Source organism: Vombatus ursinus, unplaced genomic scaffold (genome assembly GCF_900497805.2).
Source record: "Vombatus ursinus unplaced genomic scaffold, bare-nosed wombat genome assembly UNPS02000577.1, whole genome shotgun sequence".
In the NCBI taxonomy this organism is placed as follows: domain Eukaryota; kingdom Metazoa; phylum Chordata; class Mammalia; order Diprotodontia; family Vombatidae; genus Vombatus; species Vombatus ursinus.
In genome coordinates this window covers 6,237,208-6,251,515 of record NW_020940355.1, presented here as the reverse complement: position 1 = coordinate 6,251,515, position 14,308 = coordinate 6,237,208, and positions in this window count along the sequence as shown.

Genomic DNA, 14,308 nt, shown 5'->3' with positions numbered 1-14,308 from the left:
ATATATATATATATATATATATATGTATGTATTAACTTGTCCCAAAGTTTTCCCACAAGGAAAATGGGAATTATATGAAGGAGAATCTTTACATAAGGAACGACTTCCTTACCTCTTGTAGCCCTCAGGTGCTTATAACATACTCAAGTGTTGCTTTTTTCTTCAAAACCATCTTCAACACTCTTCTTTGATGACTTATTTATGCCTGAGCCTCAGTAACCCCTTCATCTATATTGTGGATCTTTTAGTTGAGCCTGTCTTCTGGCAAAGAAGGCCTTGCAAGGGTGGGGAATTGGGTGATGCCATTCTTTTGTCATCCTCTGGTCTTTTTGTTTGTTTGACCCACATTTTCCTGCTCAGGAGTTGGGGGAGAAAAATCAGTATCCTGCCTTTCATTCCTGCAAAGAGAGGGGAGTATATATTTGCCTTTGTGCCTTCAAAACCAAGGCAATAACAAAAAAACAAAAAAAAAAAACAAAACCAAAAACCTTGGTTACTCTCAGAGTTGACCTACTCTCAACTCGCACCTGCTTCCAGCTGCCACATTTCATGAGCGTGCTGAGCTAAAATGCATAAAAATGGCAGACACTGAAGCTTTTTACACTGTCTTAAAAGCCAGGCGAGCTGGGTCAAGGGAGACTTGTACTATGAAAATCATGCTGAATGTGCTGGGAAAGAATATACCCCTTTGTGAGAGATTTTAAGTATTCTGGGTTTGAAAAGAAGAGAAATCATGGCACTTGCGTGTGACACTGAGCTTTTAGTGGTGTGGCCTTAATGACTCAGTGGGGGGTACACCTGCAATGTGGTTGGTGTCCCACTGCTAAGCCTGGACACACACAATGTGAGGGAAGGTTCTTTGCACATTGGGAGTGGGGGTAGGAATGTTGGTCCACTTATGGATATCCCCTTACCCTTTTTTTTCTGCCTTTGGGTGGGTGGGAGTCACTTACAGATATTAGATATTATAATAACATTAACTTTCATATGCTTCACAGGATTTTAGAAGTAAAAGGGATCATCTGATGCAAACTCCATTCATTATTTTACTTAATACTAATGATATAGGGATAGCTAGGTGGTGTGGTGGTTAGAGCACCCAGTCTGGAGTCAGGAAGATCTGAGTTCAAAGCCAACCTCAGACACTTACTAGCTGTGTGACCGTGGGCAAGTTACTTAAGTCCTATTTGCTTCAGTTCCTCATCTGTAAAATGGAGACACACTGGAGAAGGAAATGGCATACCATTCCAATTTCTTTGCCAAGAAAACCCCATAGATAAGTCTATGGGATCACGAAGAGTCAGACACAGCAAAACAACAACAAAAATGTTGATAGAGCCTGTGAGGTTTATTGTGAGCTTTTTGTCTAATATTTAGAAAACGTGAGACTTCAAGTCAGAGAACTTGGGTTCAGTTCTAAGCTCTACCACTTAGTTGGGGGAAATCACTTAACTTTTCTGGGCCTCAGTTTCCTCATTTCTACAATGATGGGGTTGGATTAGATGATCTGTGAAGCCCCTTCCAGCTCTAAATATATCATCCTTTAAGTCTATCAGTAATGCAGTGAAAGTTTTAATATACCCATTTCACAAATGATAAAATTGAGGTGTAGTCAGTTCCAATGATATGCTTTTGAGTCACACACATGTGACTTATACATGTTTACATGCGTAATGAGATGAGAGATTAGGAACTTTTCAGAAGAGAGAACAAAGGACTGACTGTCTAGTCGCTAGGTGGCTCAGTGGATAGAGCAACAGGCCTCGAATCAGGAACACGCATCTCCCTGAATTCCAATCAGACACTTACTAGCTGTGTGACCCTGGGCAAATCACTTAACCCTGTTTGGCTCAGTTTCCTCATCTGTAAAATGAGCTGGAGAAGAAAATAGCAAATCACTCCAGAATGTTTGCCAAGAAAACTCCCAAAAGGGGTCACCAAGAGTCATATGCGACTGAAACAACTGAACAACACTAAGTCAGGCTGAGTCTAACTGCTAAGAAGATTAATGTGGCTGAGTAAAAGCTTCCAGGGATTCTAAGTCTTGTGTCTAGGCTCACCACCGTGCTTCACCCAGGGTTTTCTCAGATTTTCAGTGGTGACTAGGTGGCATACCTTATTCTGATATCTTTTGGTTGATGATAGTTTAGCCATTTATTTATTTCAAGTAATTCAGCCCATGCTAAAGCCTCTAGAAACAAATTCAGAAGAAAACTATCACTTTGGTTTGGCTATTTTTGTTACTTTAACCGCCACGTATTTGAAAATATGAAATGATTTTTTTTTTCTCATTGGCAATGTGACAGGTTGAGACATGATTTGAATGAACTACCAGTGGCCTGGTAGTTGATCCACGGGCCCCCATGAGTCTCACCGCAAAGGGAGGGGAAAAACATTCCAAGAGCCAGGATTTCAGAGGGTACTAGGAATTCTTCTTACCAAATACTGTAGAAATTTCTCAGATTCTGTTTTCTTCTTTGTTTTTGTTCTAACTGTGTTCATAAAGGATATCCAGAAAGTAAGACAGAAATGCTTTTTCATTTTCCATGTGTACTTGTAATGACTGACATTTGATAAAGATGGTGACTTCATTATGACTCCTCGGTGAATGTTGCCACTCAGAGTAGTGGAAGGCGGATCAACAGAAAATCAACAGGATTGATATTTAGAAATGAAATATAGGGGATGCTTTAAAACTTGCAAAACACTTCACATATATTATCTGAGATTTACAGTAATGCTGAGGAGAAGATTTTAAAGATATTCTTATCCCCATTTTACAGACAGGGAAGCTGAGGCTCAGATAAGTTAAATGGTCTGCCCACATTGACTTTATCAGTAATTGTCAGAGACAAGATTTAAATTTAGATCTTCCTGATTCCTGGCACAGTGCTCTAGTCACTACCATCATGCTGCCTCAATTAGGTGAAGCTGTTTCCTTCTTTCATCTGTAATACCATATCCAAATTATTGCATTTCTAACTTAGAGGATTGAATTAACAGTATCCTGCCTTCCTTTCCTTCAATTTTCAAAGACATATGTGAGGTCACTGTGACTATGCCTTGTACACCAAATATAGTAATCAAAAGAGTGCCACCAAGGGCAGTTGCTGTTTTAGCTGGGGTGGAAATAATGGAGAGAAGTGTGGTTCTTAGGGATAACTGGAGCTCGTGTTAACTCCGCTGATATCTAGGCCTCAGAAACAAGATATAGCCCCTGCATTGCTTTGCCAAAGTAGAATCCCATTCCTCTTAAGAGTTTGGAATCATTTGGATAAAAGACAATATTGCCTGGGAGTTTCTAATTAATTTAGTTCTTATTAGGGAATTAATTTAGAAGAGAAGCCTATTAGAGTCCTACATCCAAGCTAATGAGGGCCTAAATCGGGTAGGAGAATGCTTTTGTCTCCTGTTTTTGTTGTCATTGTTCAGGTGTTTTTCAGGCATATCTCACCCTTCATGACCCCATTTGGGGTTTTCTTGGCAGATATGCTGAAGTGTTTTGCCATTTCCTTCTCCAGATCGATTTACAGGTGAGGAAACTGAGGCAAACTGGGTTCAAGCAGCTTGCCTAAGGCCACACAGCTAATAAGTGTCCGAGGTCAAATTTGAACTCAGGTCCTCTTGACTCCAGAGTGTTCTCTATCCACTGCACCACCTAGCTGCCCTTTCTTCTACTTTAGTAGAATGGGATGAAGAGTAGGATTTGGCACAGCAGACTTGAGTTTGATTCAAGTTCTCACTGATTTGCTAGAAGACCTGAGACAAGATTCATAGCCTCTCTTTGCCTATGCTGCCTCATGCAAAATCACACTAATGGCCACCTCACAGAGTTGGATCTAAAACTGAAACAGGAGACATCTTGGTGTGGTAGAAAGAGCTGTGGTTCTGAAGTCAGAGGATCTAGGTTCAAATCCTACCAATGACTACCCGTATGACCCTCCCCATTAGTTTTTTTTTTTAATCTCTTTGAAACAAACAAACAACAACAACAAAAAAAAAACCAGGAGGAGAGTGTGGACTAGATGGCTTCCCAGACTTCTTTCATCTCTATGCCTAGAATCCTATCAAGTTCTTGGTAAATGGTATATAAATGATAACTACTATTATCACCGAGTTTTTCATACCTTCCCCTCTTCTACAATAACTACTCAAACATAAAAATGAAAATTTAGGGTTAAGCAATAAAGTTGATTGTCAAATACGATGGATGTGTTTATTTCTCAGGAGGAGGAGGGAAGTGCCTCTAGGCTCCAAATAGGCAGGACTTTGTATCTAATCAGTCTCCTCGCCTGACCTGGAGAGAAGAACTTCCACAGTTCCTTGAGTCTGATGGGAAAGCATTGTATACAGCTAATAAAAAAAAACAAACAGATTAGCTCAGTAAATATCCCCTTTCTATCTCTGTTTGCATCTCACTTTGTCTCTATCTGTCTTTCTTCATTATATCTTGGGCACTTCCTGAATGTAGCAACAAATTCAGAGGAAAACTGCTTCTGTGAGTTTTCTGAAGCTTGCGGTAAGAGGGGTTCCTGTACACCACCCATGAAATCCTTTGTTTTAGAATGTTTTAACTCACCTTGAAGATGGTGGACATGTGGAACCCAGGAATTTCCTGCAGAAGCCTCTGCTCTGTTTATCTGAACCACATCTCAAATTATCATATTACCAGTGAGATGAATCATTTTATGTGGTCAAACACTTGGTAGCTGAGCTAATAAAAATGACCACTCTTATCAGAGAAAAATAATATTTTCCTTCTGGACATAATGAACAGAGAAGCATAAACATCCACACACAGAGAGAAGAACTTATTGAACTATAATGGTTTATTTATTAGTTTAGTACAGTGCCTTTCTACTAAATTCAAGGTAGAATATAATTTTTTTCTTCCCAGGCCAGCCAAATTTCAGTGATTGCAAATTGGAATTTTACTTGTTTCTCTGTTTCTGCATGATCTCTGTCTCTGTGACTCTCTGTCTCTCTCTGTCTGTCTATTTTCCTCTCTCTCCTCTCTTTCTCAAACATACACATTCACACACACAGAGGGAAAAAGAATAGATAATTAGCAATTTCCAGTCGACCTGTATTGACATTATATGAGATGGTTACATAGACATCTTCTCTCAAGTCTGCTCCCATTTCTCTTACTTTGTGAAAAAGGAAGGAAAGCTTTATTAGTCAAGAAATAGAAATATTTTGTTTTCACAGCCATTTTTAAAGTTTCATGATGAAAGGGTATGTGTGACCTGGTAAACAACAAGTCCCTCAGCATGCAGACCTTTACAGAGATTTAGGATAAAGTTACAAACCAGAGGAGGCAGCTTATGTTAATGAAGTCAGTACTGGTTTGGCTGTGCTTTTTATTTAATAAATTCCCCTTTCCCTCCACCCACAATAGGGAATAGTTTTCCAAAGGCATCTAAACAGAGCTACCCATACAATAACAGTTCATATTTAGACAGAGTGTTCATCTCCACAAAGTGCATTTCTCACAACAACCCAGTAGGTAAGCCATACAGGCATTATTATTATTACCATTTTATGGATGAGTCAACTGAGGTTTGTAGAAGTGGTGGCTTGCCAAACTTCACACATTAGACAGTAGCAGAGCCAGGATTTTAACCCATGTCTTCTGGCTCCAAGGAGCTTTACCACATAAAGACTTGAGTTTCCATTCAATTCACAGAGTGGGGTAGCAGAAAACACTCTGGACTTGGCACTAAATGAGCCCTGAGACCATGGACAGCTCATTTGGCTTGTGCAACTTTCTGTTGCCAAGTGACAATTCCACCTATAGTTTCTACTTCCTAGAGTGGTTATGGGACCGAATGAGATATTAGATATAGGGTACTACATGAATGTCAGGTTTTTTTGTACACATATTTTGAGAGAATAGGTTCAGGGTGAATGGAGGACAGCTGAATACCCCACAGATTCCCTCCACTTGTCAAGTGAAAAACATGACTGTTTACAACCAGTTTTCCAATCAGCCAGTACAGATGTGTTGCTGGACGCTTTCCACTTATTCAAGTGTACCATCTGGGTGGATCTGTGGTGCTTCTGCCCCAGCTGCCACATTCGATATTTGAGATAACACTTAGAATCTAGCTGTAGAGCTGGGAGGCATTGTAGAGGTCATCCAATCCAAGTTCCTCATTTTACAGTTGAGAAAATTTAGGCAGAGAGAGAGGTTAAGTGATTGGCTCAATGGCACACAGGTGACAATGCTAGGATGCAAATTCAGGTGTCTTTGACACCAAACCTAGCCCCTTTCCAACTCAATCATGCTACTCAGAGAGGTGCCACAGTGACAGGCCCTGAAGGAAAGTCAATTAGATTGAATGGGTTACTGGCAGTTCACTAAAGATTAGTCTTCCCTAGTACAGTGATCTCCAAAGGGGTCAGGGAATAGATTCAGGGAGGTCATGACCCCAAGGTATGTGTAAAGTATGGGAGGATGAGTTGAGTCACCACGTACTTCCTGTGAAAGCCAATCACAGGATTTGTCTCCAATATGACCACACTTAGCCTTGTCCTCCAACACTAACCCAGTCAGTTTCCTCCAACTTTCCTTACTTCTGTGCTGAGAATCAGCCCTTTATAATATTTATAACCTAACTGTGACAAGGGAACTCAGAGCAGTAGCTGTACAATTACCCCTGAGAAAATCCCTTCTTCCTACCAATACCATCAAAACTGCCCCTGCTATCCAATATCACCTCTTGGTTGTAGCAAAAGCTTCATGGAGGGTGGGCTCTGGTTTGCGGCAATGAGCAATGGACAAGAGCCCAGCCCCTCCTCTTCATTTTGGGTGGGATGAAGTAAGTCTCACAGGATGACCAAACATGTTCATAACAGAAAGTGTTGCAAAATACATTGTAGAACTCATGCCATTACCTTTCCCTCAAACCCATCCCACTTCTCGGTTTCCCCTATCTCTGTTAATAGCCTCCCATCCACTCAGGCTGTCAACTTCAAGGTCATCTTTGGTGTGACCTTGGTGTCATAACTGACTCCTTACTCTCCCTAACCCCTCATATCCAACCAGTTGCCAAAATCTGCCATTTTACCTTCCACAACATTTCTAGAATTTATTCCTAACTGTTCTCACTTCAAATCTCCCTCCATTCCCATCCATCACCTGTAAAACTATCAAAGTGATTTTCCTAAAGTGGAATTCCAACCACATCACTCTCTTACTTAATAAACTCCAGTGGCTCCCTATTGACTCTAGGATCAAATATTATTTCTTCCTTTATAATGTGTTTTGGCCAGTTTTTATTGTTCACAATAGCATGGTGGTAAATATACACCTACAATTTATAAGTAAATGTACACATATAGGAGTGTGTGATAAAATCTTTTACAGATAGCAGTGCATGATTATAAAAGTTTTCAGAGTATTATTTTAGAAGATTGCTAAAGGCTAATCTGGAATCTCTTATTTGGGGGAGCAGGGAAAGGAAAGGTCAGTGTATGCATGCTTTATTATTCAAGGAATGGAATAGCTTATGTCTATGTTGTCATCACATAACTTGCCAAACATGCTTTGTACCTCTCACCTGGAGATTACCTACCCCTTGGAGAAAGAAGTTACTTAATTGCCAGTTGGGTGGGGATGTAGATGCCTAGACCACTGCTCCTGCATATGAATGAGGATTTTGTGGATGCAAATTTAGAGGGCCCTTAAAAAATTTAGCCCTAAGTGTCTACTTTGAGTTTCAGTGTGATATTGGATATAAGACCACTTAACCAGCAAGTTTCTCTCTAATTTTAACTTCACCTGAATTATGGGCTGACGTGAGCCTGCATACTGCTGAAGGCATTAGGTACTTCAAAGTGAAGCCAGTGAGCAAACTGTCAATTCTTAGCCCAAGCTAAGAATCATCATCAAAGTCACCAGTGGCTCTGTATTGTTTTCTCAATTTCAGAAAATCTCTGATGAATATTAGGCTAAAAGAAATAATTTGTTTCTTCAATAAGAACACAATTTTAATGTCATTTATTTCCTACACTGGCAGCTTAAAACAAACTGCCTACATACAAAGGAAGCAAAACAAGCTGTTAAAGGAGTTGTGTCTCCAAAAACCAAAACCAAAAAAAGTCTCCCTTGAATGGAATATTGGCCACTATACCAAAAGAAGGATAATGCAAGCATCTTCTGTTAATCCTCCCAAGGCACTCTCTCTCTCTCCTTTTTTCCTTCCTTTCCTCCTTTCTTCCTATAAATATTTATACTTGTTATTAGATATGGTATTTATGTACCAAGACAAAGACAAGTATTTTCACATCCTTCACATTCTCCACATTCCAATCAAACTGGATCACTTACCATTCCTCCATCTTATCCTATCTTTTCCTTCTCCCATGTCTTTGTACTCACTCTATCCTATAGTCTGTCATGGGATAAGATCTGCTTCTAGATTTCTAGTTATGGAAATTCTTTCCCTCTTTTAAGGCCTACCTATGATGCCCTGCCCTCCCTGAAACCTTTTCTGATACTTTTAGCTATGCATTACCTGTCCGTTCTTGAAACTCAGATACCACTCCTACGCACTTGATACCTTAACTTACTATTATGTACCTTATTCCCCTTAATAGATGGCAACAACAATAATTTATAGAGTAACATGTTTTCCTCACCATAACTGGTAAATGGCAAGTGCAAATATTGTCCTCATTTTACAGATAAGAAAAATCTCTGAGAGGGCAACTTATTAAGATTATATATCTAATGAGTGTTTGAAATGGAATCTGAACCCAGATCTCTAACTCAACTCTAGTGCTCTCTCCATGGCCCTGTACCATGCTGAAAGGTTGGGTTGTGTATTGCTTTATCTTTGTGTCGCTAGTATCAAGGGAAGACCATGTTAGGCAATTCATACATTTTTGTTGAATAGAATTCATGTTCTTATCTGCTTCCTTAATGTGCATAAATCATGCCTCAGCAAAGAAGTTAAGTTTCTTGAAAGCAAATATTTTGTTCTATATTTTCCCTTCTTTTATACAACATGTGGTAGGTACTCAGTAAATACCACTAATCAATGGATAAAGAAGTACTGCTATAGCAGAGATACAGTCACTACTTTGCTTGACAGCCACACAACAAACAATACCCTGTTTATGAACTTTATACATCCTTCAAAGCTGAGCTCAAATCCATCCTTCTCTAGGACTTCTTTCCTTACTGCTCTAGCTGGAAATGAACCTTTAGTACTGGGAGTCTAGTGATCTGGGACATTTAGTGATCTACAGGCTCAATATAAGTCAATAATGTGACATGGTGGCCAAAAAATGTTAATACGATATAGTGGGTCACTTGGAACACTCTTCTCTTTTCACTTTGTACCCTCTCTCTATGATGTCACCAGTTTGCACGGGTTCAATTATCATCTCTTTGTAGAAGATTTTCAAATTTGAATATTGAGCCCCAATTTTTTTCCCATAGTATCAATCCCATTTCACCAGCTGCCTGCTGAATAGATGTACTAGAAGCATCTCAAACTCAACTCTTTCTTCCCAAACCCACTCCTTTTCTAAATGTTCATATTTCAGCTGGGGTCACCACCACCTTCCAGTCACCCAGATTTACAAGCTTGGAGTTACCCTTACTCTACATCCTTCCTCAACCCTTGTACACAATTAGTTGACAAATCTTCTCGGTTCCATCTCTAAAACATCTGTCTCATCTTTCCCTTTCTCTCAACATGATATAGGGTATAGACTGCTAAACTTGGAGGAAAGAAGACTTGGTTTCAAATCCTCTTTTCTAGCTGTGTGACTCTGGGCAAATCACTTAACTTCTCTAAACCCCAGCTTCCTCATTTGTAAAATGGGATTAAAAATATCATTTACTTCAGAAAGTTGTCATGAGGATAAAATGAAATATCTGTTAGTCACTTTGTAAAATTTAAGGTTTTATATACATAAGAGCTATTTTTATTATTCTCTCCCATCACATAGCCACTACTCAAGTTCATGCTCCCAATTTCCTCTTAACTGTATTGTTGCAATAGCCTCCAAATTAATAGCCCTGCTTCTGCCACCACCAACCTCCACCCACCATGCATATCACCAATCACAGTTGTCAAAATAGTTTTCCTAAATCAGGCCTGATCATGTTGCTTCAATGGCCCCATATTACCTCCAGGATAAAATACTTCTTTAGTTTGATATTTAAAGCCTGACACATTCTGGTTCCACCCTATTTTTTTTGTTTTTTTGCAAGGCAATGGAGTGAAGTGACCTGGCCAGGGTCATCCAGCCTATCTTTTCATACTTACTTTACACTACTCACCTTTATGAATTAGCCCAAATGATCTACTTGATGGTTCCAGAACTCTTTATTCTACATCTCAATTTAATGCCTTTTAGACTGGATCTCATGCCTATAATTCACTCCCTCCTAACCTCCATTTTCTTACAATCCTGAGCTTTTTTTTAAAGGTCAAAGAAGTGTCATTTGAGCTTTTCTCCATACCCCCTAGTTCTTGGTGTACCATCTCTTCTCATATTCTTTTGTATTTACTAATCTGTTGATATGTAGCATTTTTCAGTAGAATTTAAGATCCTTGATAATGACTACATTTTTTGGTCTTTGTAACCCCAGTGCCTAGTACAATGCCTTGTACAAAGTAGGTTCTTAATAAATGTTTCTTAAACGAAATTGAATGGCACGGTGACATTACAAGGCAAATATTTCTAATAATCTAAGCATTGTGGGGGCATTCATGGAGTATTTTAGTTCTTTCCCATAACTTTTTCTCATTTATATTGGTTAGACGTTATGGGTATGAGAAATTGCTGATATATCCAAAATTAATGGAAGGTATAATGATCCTGTGAACAATAATTATATTTCAAGACTACTTTTTATTGTATAAGAAACTAATTACATTTACTTTTTGTTTGTGTGAAAAATGAAAATATAATTTCGATTTAATTCAACTCAAGTAAATTGAATAAATATTTATCAAGTACCTACCTTGAAAATTAATAATCCACATTCTGATTTTCCTCACTTTTCTCATCTTAATACTTATGATACAATATGCCATAAAACTAATTCCAAGATGCACGGTGATACCTACTTACAAAATAAGTATCCTTTTCAATAAGCTTTATTATTAATCAGATAGTTTTTAATTAAACCTTTCACCTGTAGGATTGCTTCAAGACTTATTCTTAGTTCCTAACTTTGATTCATTCCCTTGCCTTGCCTTGCTTTCTCTTCCCTTCCTTTCCCGTTGCTTCTCCCCTTTCACTTTCTTTGTATATATTACACCTCGACTTGTCCTTCCTATCTCAGAATTATGACATAATAATAGCTAACATTTATATAGCTCTTTAAGGCTGGCAAAACACTTTATATCTATTATTTCATTTGAATGTAATAACAATCATGTGGAGTAAATACTGCAGGTATATTTATCGTCATTTTATGGAAAAAGAACTTGAAGCTCAGAGAGACTGAGTGACTTGCTCATAGGCAATGAGCTAACAAGTGTTGGAGGAAGTATTCAAATCCATTCCACTACTGAAAGATAGTCTGTTACTACAATTCTCATATTCTTTCTACCATTCCATTCTTCCTCCAATCATGTGACATATTTAATTATTTTTATGTTTTATTATATATATATGCATAGATGTATGTATATAATATAGTCACTATGAAAAACCAAAACAAAACCAAGAATCTTAATTATTAATTGTGCTATTCAATAATCAGCTTCTAATGCTACCCAACTCAAATAACATGTGGAAGAATATTTCTCATTTGTGATTGGTTAGTAGTGTGATATAATAGCTTAAAAATATGAGGAAAATCTCAAATGGTGTTCAAACTTAACAAAATAAGTTCCCATGTGATTTATATGAATGGAAACATAACATAGAAGGCTGGCCTCAAAGCCAGGAAGACCTAGGTTTAAGTGCTGTATCTTGGCTATGTGACCCTAGGCAAGTCACTTATTATTCTGTACTCAAGACAGCTCTTTCTAGGGGCAGCTAGGTGGTGCAGTAGATAGAGAACTGGCCCTGAATTCAGTAGGACCACAGTTCAAATTCGTCCTCAGATACATAACACTCACTAGCTGTGTGACCCTGGGCAAGTCACTTAACCCCATTGCCTAGCCAAAAAAGAAAAAAGAAAAAGAAAAAGAAAACAAAACAAACAAACAACAAAAAAAGACAGCTCTTTCTAAGATGACAAGGTGCTGACTTGCATTTGTAGAAGCAGGTTCCTTATCTGGGAATTCCTTGTATCAATGAAATCACAGGTCCAGTCCCAACCACCATTCTGTAATGATATATTAGAAAGTGGTGTGAAGCCAATTGTGTATGTTTGCCAGTACAGATGTTTTCAGTCAACAAAGGCAAGTAGTTCCTTGTAAACTTTTGGCACAAGCACTGATATTTTATTTTGGGTAGAAAGATAAATTTGCTTTTAAACAGACATTTCCATCATTATGGTCATGAAATGTAAAGGTAAGTTATAATATCTGTGAGGCAGGAGTTGGACGGATCAGGGTAGAGGGAATTAGAATGCGATATTGAAATATTAAAGAAAAAAATGCCATATTTTTTTCTTTAACCTTTTCCTCACTACTGTAAATCTGGGTAGAACATTAATATATATTTACACATCCTCTGCTAATGTTTTTCTTTTAAACCTCATTGTGACTGGCCTAGATATAGTAAGAGTTCAGTTTTTATGATTCTCCAGTCTCCCCATTCCCCATCTATATGTTTGAATAATCTTATCCTATAGCATTCCAAGTATAAGAAATAGTAATTTCCCCCCATATCCTCTTCTGGGATATTTCTCTCCTTAATTTTTAAAAACTCAAATCTACGGTTTGGCTCTCTTTGTTTCTCTACTAATGCCTAGAGGTAGTCTCTATTTTCCCTTTTCCATTTGCAAATTTTGCTTGTTGATCACTGCTTAGCCCTTTTCAGTTGTTAAAACTTGTTTGCTGACATTTCTTTTGTTTGTCATTTTTTTGTCTTTTGAAATATTTGCTCAGTTCTGGCTATCTCAACAGGAATGCTTAGAGGTCATCAATTCTGTTAAAAATCCACTTATTTCTTTGTACAGTTATGTTCAACTTTGCAGGGTAAGGTACTGGGAGGGACATGTTGAGATAGCAGTTTATCTAAAAAAGATCTGTAAGGATTAGTGTATTGTAAGACCAATACTAGTTGGCAGTATGATACAGTAACTTTTAAGAAACTATAGTGAATACATGGTCATACATGGGTGTATGAACCTTAGAGGTGTCTATGATGGGGAATAGCACTAATAAATAACAAAAAAGTCTTTTTGTTTGAGGGGGGAAAAGAAATTTTTGTTAACTACATTAAACTACATTCTATTTTTTTCTTTTTAAGATTCATTAATGTATTTGTTTTTAGTTTTCAACATTCACATCCACAAGATTTTGAGTTCCAAATTTTCTCCCCATCTTGTCCCTACCTGACCCCAAGACAGCATGCATTCTGAATACCCTTTCCCCTAATCTGACCTCCCTTTTATCTCCCCCACCTTCTCTTATCCCCTTCCTCTTCCTTTTTTCTGTAGGGCAGGACAGATTTCTATACCCCATTGCCTGTATAGCTTATTTCCCAGTTGCATGTGAAAACAATTTTTTAACATTTGTTTTTAAAACTTTGGGTTCCAAATTTTTTCCCTTGCTTTCTCCCCACCCACCCTCATTGAGAAGGCAAGCAATTTGATACAGGTTATACATGTATAGTCATGCAAAACACTTCCATAGTAGTCATACTGTGGAAAACTAACTATATTTCCTTTCATCCTATCTCACTCCCTGTTTATTCTATTCTTTCTTTTGACCCTGTCCATTCTCAGAAGTGTTTGCTTCTGATCACCCCCTCCCTTCTGTCCTCCCCTCTATCATCTCCCCACTCTCTTATCTCCTTCTTCCCTATTTTCCTGTAGGGTAAGATAGATTTCCATACCCAATTGAGTGTGTGTGTTATTCCCTCCTTAAGCCAAATCTGATGAGAATAAGATTCACTCATTCCCTCTCACCTTCTCCCACTTCCCTTCCACTGTAAAAGCCTTTTTTGTCTGTTTTATGTGAGATAATTTACCCCATTCTACCCTTCCCTTTCTCCTTCTCCCAGTATAATCTGATCTCACCCCTTGATTTTATTCTCCAGATATCACACCTTCATCTTCAACTTACCCTGTCTATCAATCTATCTATACATATAATTTTTTCCGTCCAACTACCCTAACAATTACAAAGGTCTCATGAGTTACAAATATCATCTTTCCACA